The 10014-nt window shown below is 45.0% G+C and overlaps 1 protein-coding gene across 6 annotated transcripts in view; it reads left to right on the top strand.

The window, feature by feature from the left end:
• Positions 1-10014, top strand: part of CLEC16A (C-type lectin domain containing 16A) — a 179354-nt gene that overhangs the window by 87148 nt on the left and 82192 nt on the right. The window lies entirely within an intron of this gene.

Here is a 10014-nt window from a genome sequence, read left to right as displayed (position 1 = left end):
AGAGTGATGGAAGAAAGTGGCCATGTTTTTGTAGCACTGGATAACCCCTTTGACCACAGTGCCACTGTGCAGGGAAAAAACCCAGAGGTTCAATACTGCTTGATCATAATATGGTGGCGTATTCTTGTGCTATGCTGTCACTTTATCAGAAGGGAAAAAATGCCTTTGAACAGCATGTTTAAAGTTTGTTCCTCTATTAAGGATTTGTTATATGGGCTGAATATCGGACAAATCGGTGTTCTTAGGAAAGTTTATTCCGGATAATAGGCCCGTGTAGTCCCGGCGATCAGCTGCCGAACAAGCAAACACATTTAAATTATCATCGGTCACATGTCACCCTGTATTAGCAGATGATGTGCAGCCAATGATGATACATTTAAAGGACCACAAGAATGATCCAGTGATCTGGCCTTTGAAAGGCTCAGCAAACAAGTGCTGATCGCCAAGATCGGCGCCCATTATCTGAAGCCCATTGACTCAGGTAAAAGGCCCCTAAGGCCCTATTACACAAAGCGATTGTCGTCCGGGGATAGCAACCATCTCCTGCTGTCGTTCTTAGTAAGAGTGCTCCAGCTTGAGAATTACTAACTTGCGTATACTGTTCTTTAGGGTACAAACACACACACCGTATACGCAGCAGATGTGCAGCAGATTTGATGCTGTGTTCAGTTATTTAGATCTAATCTGCTGCGTATTCGTTGCGTTTCGTGTGTGTGTTTATACCCTTATAGTAATAGATTTTTTTAGAATAACTTATGCTAGTTTATATGAAATAACGTTACTTCAGGTATGTAATGGGTTTTTGTTTCTATAAAAGCAGTGATGACCAGGTTACTGCTATTAACCACTCCGTCATAATGGCACAGCTATTATGGCTGCAGAATAAATGCAGATTATAGCTCTGACAAATTATGTGCCTTTAGCCCAGAAAAATCTAATGGTGATACTATGGTTCGAGACTCTGTTTACGCTAGTATCATGGCGTCTGTTTGTAGTGTGTTTACAAACTGGAATCCATTGGACCCTGATTGATATATTGCGGTCCATTATATATTTTTCTGGGTTACACTATTTATTATAAAATTTTATTTTATTTTTTTGCTGCAAATAGTTTTATCATGCAATTGTATGTAAAGATTTAAAGAAAGATCTGTACAATAAAAAAAACTATATTGACAAAGTAAAAGGCCACTGAAATACTTCCTCAACCTTTATTTCTTTTCCGACGATAAAACATATTTTCAACTAATAAATGAACATATATTGGTATATACATTATTTGACTACTTTTCTATGTTTCCTTCTGAATTACAGTGGCTTATCATGGTGGCAATTTGTGTTTCTAGTTGAAACAGTTTCTTTTTACTTGGGTGTCCCTGCATAAGGACAGAGGGGCTTGGGTGTCCCTGCATAAGGACAGAGGGGCTTGGGTGTCCCTGCATAAGGACAGAGGGGCTTGGGTGTCCCTGCATAAGGACAGAGGGGCTTGGGTGTCCCTGCATAAGGACAGAGGGGCTTGGGTGTCCCTGCATAAGGACAGAGGGGCTTGGGTGTCCCTGCATAAGGACAGAGGGGCTTGGGTGTCCCTGCATAAGGACAGAGGGGCTTGGGTGTCCCTGCATAAGGACAGAGGGGCTTGGGTGTCCCTGCATAAGGACAGAGGGGCTTGGGTGTCCCTGCATAAGGGCAGAGGGGCTTGGGTGTCCCTGCATAAGGACAGAGGGGTTTGGGTGTCCCTGCATAAGGACAGAGGGGCTTGGGTGTCCCTGCATAAGGACAGAGGGGCTTGGGTGTCCCTGCATAAGGACAGAGGGGCTTGGGTGTCCCTGCATAAGGACAGAGGGGCTTGGGTGTCCCTGCATAAGGACAAGAGGGGCTTGGGTGTCCCTGCATAAGGACAAGAGGGGCTTGGGTGTCCCTGCATAAGGACAGAGGGGCTTGGGTGTCGCTGCATAAGGACAGAGAGGCTTGGGTGTCCCTGCATAAGGACAGATGGGCTTGGGTGTCCCTGCATAAGGACAAAGAGGGTTGGGTGTCCCTGCATAAGGACAGATGGGCTTGGGTGTCCCTGCATAAGGACAGAGGGGCTTGGGTGTCCCTGCATAAGGACAGAGGGGCTTGGGTGTCCCTGCATAAGGACAGAGGGGCTTAGGTGTCCCTGCATAAGGACAGAGGGGCTTGGGTGTCCCTGCATAAGTACAGAGAGGCTTGGGTGTCCCTGCATAAGGACAGAGGGGCTTGGGTGTCCCTGCATAAGGACAAGAGGGGCTTGGGTGTCCCTGCATAAGGACAGAGGGGCTTGGGTGTCGCTGCATAAGGACAGAGAGGCTTGGGTGTCCCTGCATAAGGACAGATGGGCTTGGGTGTCCCTGCATAAGGACAGATGGGCTTGGGTGTCCCTGCATAAGGACAAAGAGGGTTGGGTGTCCCTGCATAAGGACAGATGGGCTTGGGTGTCCCTGCATAAGGACAGAGGGGCTTGGGTGTCCCTGCATAAGGACAGAGGGGCTTGGGTGTCCCTGCATAAGGACAGAGGGGCTTGGGTGTCCCTGCATAAGTACAGAGAGGCTTGGGTGTCCCTGCATAAGGACAGAGGGGCTTGGGTGTCCCTGGTGCTTGTTTGTGTGGGCTTAGTGCTGCCTGCCCAGCAGTTTACCATTTTATGGTAGGTCTATGCCAGTAGCGTAGTGCACTGCTGATGTAGTTTGTGGCCGCTACATCTGTAAGACAACTAGTAGGCGATCTAAGGAAAACTGTATAACATGAGAGGCAGTAGTATAAAATAGAATTGGCAATATCAGATGTGTACTACATACATATATGTAAAGTACTTTAAACGTGCTGTTTTAGTAAAGATTTACGTCCCTGTTCTCTCTTTCTCCCCATGGATCTAACTAATCACCTTCGAGTTTCCTCTCTGAGCTGTGATTTTGCAACAGTACACAGTTTACCACAATCTTCCAGACTCGATGGAGACCAACTGCCAGTACTTCCTGGAGGTTGCCGTTATACAGACTATGCCTGGCCCCTTAGACTCTAGTCCGCTATACCTTGGTGGGTTCAGCAATCTAAGCTGTTATGGGGCATGTTTAGGACCAGTAGTTGAGTATAATACAGAGATTGTAATGTGAAATTTGTCTGGTAGCTCCACCTCTGTTATTACGTGTATACACTACCCACTGTTTCTGCAGCTCGATTCTTGTTTGGAGATTGCTTCTTTATTTTATTTTAAAAGTTGTCATTGAAGTAGTTAATAAAAATTAATGTTAATGTTATTTTCCTTTGTATCCTACGTTGTTTTGTGGTTAGGTTCGCTCTGCATTTTTGCTGTTTGACCATTTCCCATTAACTTACGTTATAAGAAGAAACTAATTGAAAAGGAGATGGATTTGTTTTTTACATAGACAAAGATGTAGTTGTTTTTCTGTATGTTTAAATGAAACAGACTTAAACCCTTGGGTCATAACCAAGGATAGCAGGTTATGAAAACAATGCAGGCCGATGGGGCATTAGTAAGTCTATTGCTCTAAAACCGTGCATTATCGGAAATGCTTGTACATTTCAAATGTTTAATTTTACATAATACATCAGTTTAGACCTAGTTTTCCTAATTACACAACCCCTTTAACCTCTTAAGGATGGAGCCGCTTTTCGTTTTTGCGTTTTAGTTTTTTCCTCATGTTTAAAAGGCCATAGCAGTTGCATTTTTCCACCTAGAAACCCACATGAGCCCTTATTTTTTGTGTAACCAAGAGTGCCTTCACACCTACAGGATCCGTAGCGGATCTCATTTCTGCGGATTTGCTGTGAGATCAGCTGCGGATCCAGTACCATTGATGCCTATCTTAGCACATACCCGCAGCGGGATTGACATCCCGCTGTGACTATGTGCTTTAACCCCCTGGCACCCACAGCCCTGCCGCTCGCATTAGCTCCGCCCCCGGCATCCTCTATCCCCGCCCCCATCATCCCCGCCGCCCGCATCCTCCATCCAGCCCCCCCATCATCCCCGCCGCCCGCATCCTCCATCCTCCCTGCCTCCCGCATCCTCCAGCTTGCCGAGAATGAGGCTCGCGTCTCCGGTCCCGCTCAGCTGATCAGCGCATGGCAACACTGATTGGCTGAGCGGGAGCGCCAGGGGGTTAAAGCACATAGTCACAGCGGGATGTCAATCCCGCTGCGAGTATGTGCTAACATAGGCATCAATGGATCCGCAGCTGATCTCGCTGCGAATCTGCAGAAGTGAGATCCGCTACGGATCCGTTAGGTGTGAAGACACCCTAATTGTACTTTGCAATGTCAGGCAGAATTTTTGCATAAAGTACACTGCGAAACCAGGAAAAAATTCAAAGTGTGGTGAAATTGAACAAAAAAACGCATTTCTTTTATTTGGGGGGTATTTGTTTTTACGCCATTCGCCCTGTTATGCGTGTTCCTCAAGTCGTTACGATTACAATGATATGTAACATGTATAACTTTTCTTGTATCTGATGGTCTGTAAAAAATTCAAACCATTGTTAACAAATATATGTTCCTTAAAATCGTTCTATTACCAGGCTTAAACTCTTTTATCCTTTGGTCTATGGGGCTGTGTCAGGTGTCATTTTTTGCGCCATGATGCGTTCTTTCTATCGGTTCCTTGATTGCGCATATACGACTTTTTGATCGCTTTTTATTAAATTTTATTCCGGATTTGATGCAACAAAAAATGCGCTATTTTGCACTTAGGGATTTTTTGGCGCTTACGCGGTTTACCGTGCGAGATCAGGAATGTGATTAATAGTTCGGGTGATTATGCACGCGGCGATACCAAACATGTTTATTTATTTACTTTTATATAAAACATGGGAAAAGGGGGGTGATTCTGGCTTTTATAAGGTGAGGGGGCTTTTTACTAAACACTTTTTTTTTTTTTTTTTTTTACACTTATACTAGAAGCCCCCCAGGAGTATAAGTGCACTGATCTCTCATTGAGATTTTTGCGGTATACTTATACAGCTAAGATCAATGAGATCGGCTGCAGCCGAAAGCATCCGAGTGCAGAGCCGGGATCAGCGCCATTTTGGCGGAGACCCCGGCCGCAGCAGGAACTAGACACCAGGGAACGGCTGCATACAGAAATTGGATGCAGCTGTCAACTTTGACAGCTGCATCCAATTACTGAATTAGCCAGCACGGCGATCAGACCGTGCCCGCTAATAGCCACGGTCCCGGGCTACATGTGACACTCGGGATCGTGGCGGTTCAGTGCGGGGGCGCCGCGCGGCCCTGCTCTGAACACCTCTTGCGGACGCATGATGTACCGGTACGTCATGCGTCCTTAAGAGGTTAAGATGCAACATATTTGTGACATAGCATGTGGCACTGTAATAAATTGGTAAGGACGGCACTCTTCTGTGTGCTGGTGCACGTAGCAGAGAAAGCTTGAGAAGAATTATAGTAAAAAACTCGGCATTCACCAATATCTATCAATGCCAAAATCACTGGTACAATAGGATGCTATAATAGAAGTAGTGGGCACATCTTTTGCCCGTCTGATCTGGTTTAAAGTGAGATTATATAATTTCCCCCAATATTTCTCTCCCACAGATTTACATCTATTTAAAAGGGGTGGCCACTTTATAGTAAAATAGTGCAGTGTAGAGTATTAGTAAGTGTACTCACTGTATATACTGACAGCAGCTCCCTGTGAATCTCATAGAGCTAATATCAGACTCCCCTCCTGCAGGCTGTGCTTCCCTGCTCTGTGGTGATTCTGTCCATAAAATGGCTGACATGAAGGAGCAAATGACCATGCCCCGCCCCAAAGTGTCAATCACTGAGCCAGTATATGCCTGTGGAGAACTCCGGGGGCAGGCATGATCAAATGCCCTTCCATGTCAGCCATCTCATGGACAGACTTACCTCAAAGCAGGACAGCATAGCCTGGAGGAGGAGAGTCTGATTTGAGCCTTATGAGGTACACAGGGAGCTGTTGTCAGTAAGGACTGTGACTACACTTACTAATACTGTATAAAAACTATTTTACTATAAAGTGGCCAACCCCATCAATAAAACCAAAATCTAAGTAGATAGATAGGACCAGGAAAGCCATCCTTCACCACCGTTCTTATCGAGAGACTTTCTGAAATATCTCACTGTTTTAGATACTGAGGGAAAACTGCACACTTGTGCTGGACCTGATTGGCGTTATGAGATCTTACTGATCAATGTTAATTAATTACAGATAGCCGGTCAGGATCACTTAACAGAGTTTCTTCAGGCAGCTCCCTTATTAAGAATTTACTGGCAGTATGTCTGTAGCTAACTCAATTTAATACAATATGGTATGCAGTTTACTGAAACAAATTCAATCAGGTAAATCAAATGATAGAAATCAGGATTTCTGTTGGAACAGCACATTCTAAATTTAGAAAAGACGATTAAATGGATTCTTTTATAAAAATACACAGCCACCTCATAGTTATAAAGAAGACTTCTGACAGGGATACCTCTTACCCTCCTCTATACCTTGCAGTGGGCCACCTGTGGCTATAACCTGATGGGAAATGGCCAGCTGAAAAATTTGTCCTGAAGTTTTGATTTGCGGAAGGTACCAGTCTTGGCGAGAGGATTTGCTGGACATGCCAGTCGATCATCCAGTTTCCCTATTAGTGAATGTTTCGACTAAACCTGGTACTTTGACCACATTATTTAGTAGGAAGCCTGCCTTAAAGGGAACCAATCACACAAAAATTGGCTATAAAGCTAAGAAAACGTGCTGGGAGATCAGCCAGCACGTTTCCTAACCATCCCCCTGTCCCCTTCGTCCCCTGTACATAGAGCCCGCAAGGTTAGTTTATTAGTTTCCCGGACTGTATGCAAATTACCATGTAAGTAGTCACGGTGGGCGGGCGGCTTCTTCAAGTAGTCACGGTGGGCGGGTGTCTTCTTCAAGTAGTCCGTGTCCTGGGCCGGCTCCAGCGCTGTAATCACGCCCCTCTGGGCGTGTGTAGAAAGCGCCGCATAGTGACGTCATTGGGGGGGGGGCGGCAGTGCACGGAGGCCTGGCCGACGTCTTTACTAAGCTGCGCATGCGCAGTGCAGCCGGAGAAGACGCTGCGGTACTGCGCCTGCGCGGCGTAGTACAGCAGTGGCTTCACCCACATGCGCAGCTTAGTAAAGACGTCGGCCAGGCCGACGTGCACTGCCGGCCCCCCTGATGACGTCACTATGCGGCGCTTTCTACACACGCCCAGAGGGGTGTGATTACAGCGCTGGAGCCGGCCCAGGACACGGACTACTTGAAGAAGACACCTGCCCACCGTGACTACTTGAAGAAGTTGCCCGCCCACCGTGACTACTTACATGGTAATTTGCATAGAGCCCAGGAGACTAATAAACTAACTTTGCGGGCTCTATGTACAGGGGACAGGGGGATGGTTAGGAAACGTGCTGGCTGGTCTCCCTTAGCTTTATAGCCAATTTGTGTGTGATTGGTTCCCTTTAATTCCTAGTTAGTAAAATTGAAGGTTCCCTATTGACTTTGACATTCATTGATCAGTGTTAAGCATTGTTGGATTATCGCAGGCTCCAGAAACGAATAAAACAGAATCGGAAAAAAACTGGGACAGCAGTGTTTAGAATTTCCAATGGAAAGTAAAAGTAAATGAAAAGAATGTTGTTGTAGATGCGGTGACGCACTAGCTGTGGACCCTAGAGGTCTTTGTCCTGAGGGACACTGACCTGATCGTAATCGTTCCCAGAATTAGCAATATATCTATGGTTAGAAACGCTGGGATTTGAGTTAAAGAAGGTTAACTGGAGCAAAATTGTATTAGTTGTTTACTGTCCAAGCCACTCTGTAATGATTTACCTCCATTATCTACCTGAATCGGGGCAGCGAAAACAAATGTGCGTGAAGGACGATTATGTAGCCACTTTCTAGTCTCTTCAGGCTAATAAAAAAAACCTGTAATCTGATTATTTTATTATCTCAGAAACAGGAATATTGTCTCAGATATTTGAAAGGGTTATCTGGTCTTTAAAAATGAATGGCATCCTGGAACCCATGTCGGTCAGATGTCTGTCCTCAGGTGATGGGACAGTGCTGCTATTCCCTACACCACTGCTACTGAAGTTACAGCAAGTACCAGGGAAAAAATATTTTCTCATAAGTGTGTGTGTGTGTGTGTGTGTGTATAGTATGCTCAGCTGTTCCTGCTCTATAATATACTGCCTGCATATCGAACTGCGAGTTCCCTTACAGGGGAACACTGGATAAGAAAAATTTGTTTTCTATTAAAAGTACATTAAAAGTTAAATATCTGTCTATATAATGTATTACCATATCTGTGCGGTTCTGCCACACTGGTAGCTGATAGAAATCCAGGAAGTGAAGAAAATGGCCTCTGTGCCAATTCACATTGTCTCCTGCTCCTTCTGCTATCCCCCCTTAGGAGACAAATATTCCGGGCCGGACATTTGGCACCTCTGCCGATAAACTTCATACATTGTGTAGTGGGTGTGCTGGGTTCACTTCAATGAACTGCAGTAAGTAGTGTAACATGGCTGATAGTTGATGCAGACACACAGGGTGGCCATCAGTACAGTCTATTTGTTACAGAAGTGCTGTAATGTAGTGGACTATTGCTGTGCTTAACAGTCTAAGGTGTGTTAGCTACAAGAGAGGTGAACGCTAGGATGGAAGCTAAAGGAAATGGGTGCCTTCTGTACTGTTAAAGGAGCTGCAGTTGGGACTGCCAGTTATTAATGATCCTAGTCGACCTTGTAGCACAACTTATAGCGGTCAGTACAGTATTGGCTTGGTGCTCCCAATTCTCCTTATCAGTGCCCGATATTACTAGATCCAGGGGATCCAGTGTGTTCTTGGCCAAGCATAGATCCATGACTCTTAACTTTGCCAACTCCTTGGTTTTTATCATCCTAAATAAGATATTGTGGATGGAAGAGATGTGTTCATGTCCTTACACAAGCCTTCTCTTATAGCATATAAAGTGCAGTTCTCTAAGGCATCACATGGAGTTCACATCACATCACATGGAGTTCCACAAACTGTCCCTCCCAAACCGCTTGTACCTTCGGATAGCTGCTTTTAATCCAAGATCTGTCCTGGGGTTCGTTCGGCAGGTGATGCAGTTATTGTCCTAAAAAACAACTCTTAAACTTGCAGCCCTGTGTCAAATGGCCGTGACCTAGAGTATCTGTGCCCTAACTCACCACCCCTCCATCCCTCCTCCCCACCCTCTTCATCATTAGGAATGCCCCTAGAACATTTTCTCCTGTCTGAACATTGCACAGGTACCTTAATGACCCAGCCTAGGTTCAATATTCACACAGCTGATGAATAGGAGACAATCTGCCTGGAGCATTCCTAATGATGAGGAGGGCGGGGAGGAGGGACAGAGAGGTTGTGCCAGCCTAATGCATACACAATCTCAGCCACGCCCGTTGGGCACGGGGCTGCCAGTTTAAAAGTTGTTTTTTAGGACAATAACTGCATCACCTGCCGAATAGACCCCAGGACAGATTTTAGATTAAAAGCAGCTATCAGAGGGCACAAGCGGTTTAACGGGGTCAGATTATGGGTACAGAGTCGCTTTAAATGAAGCGAGAGTAAAGGGGATGACAGTATCCCTTTTAAGTCTGTTTCCTGTTGCACAAAACTGGACATTTATTAACATTGTAATGAGTAGACATTCCCAGAAGGCTTTGGTCATAGGTATTACGCAAGGCCCATTCCTTTTTACTTATCCTGGCTTACTGGAATCATTGAGTATGACTTTTTGTCACGTTTCTATTGTGATAATTTTATTGTTTCTTCTAAAGTTGCATTTGTATGTAATAAATTGAGCAATTTTTTGAGTAAAAAAAAAAAAAACCACAAAAACAATTGGACTGTAAAGCAGCTTTTCATTGGGATCAGTATGTATTTTTGCCCACTGAATTTTTTTTTTCTTTTACTTCTATGAGTTTCAAGACCTTTATTCCCTTAGTACTATGGTTACATTTCCC

Source organism: Dendropsophus ebraccatus, chromosome 9 (genome assembly GCF_027789765.1).
Source record: "Dendropsophus ebraccatus isolate aDenEbr1 chromosome 9, aDenEbr1.pat, whole genome shotgun sequence".
NCBI lineage: Eukaryota > Metazoa > Chordata > Amphibia > Anura > Hylidae > Dendropsophus > Dendropsophus ebraccatus.
The sequence above is the reverse complement of the archived record's forward strand: the minus strand, read 5'-3'. Positions and strand labels throughout refer to the sequence as shown.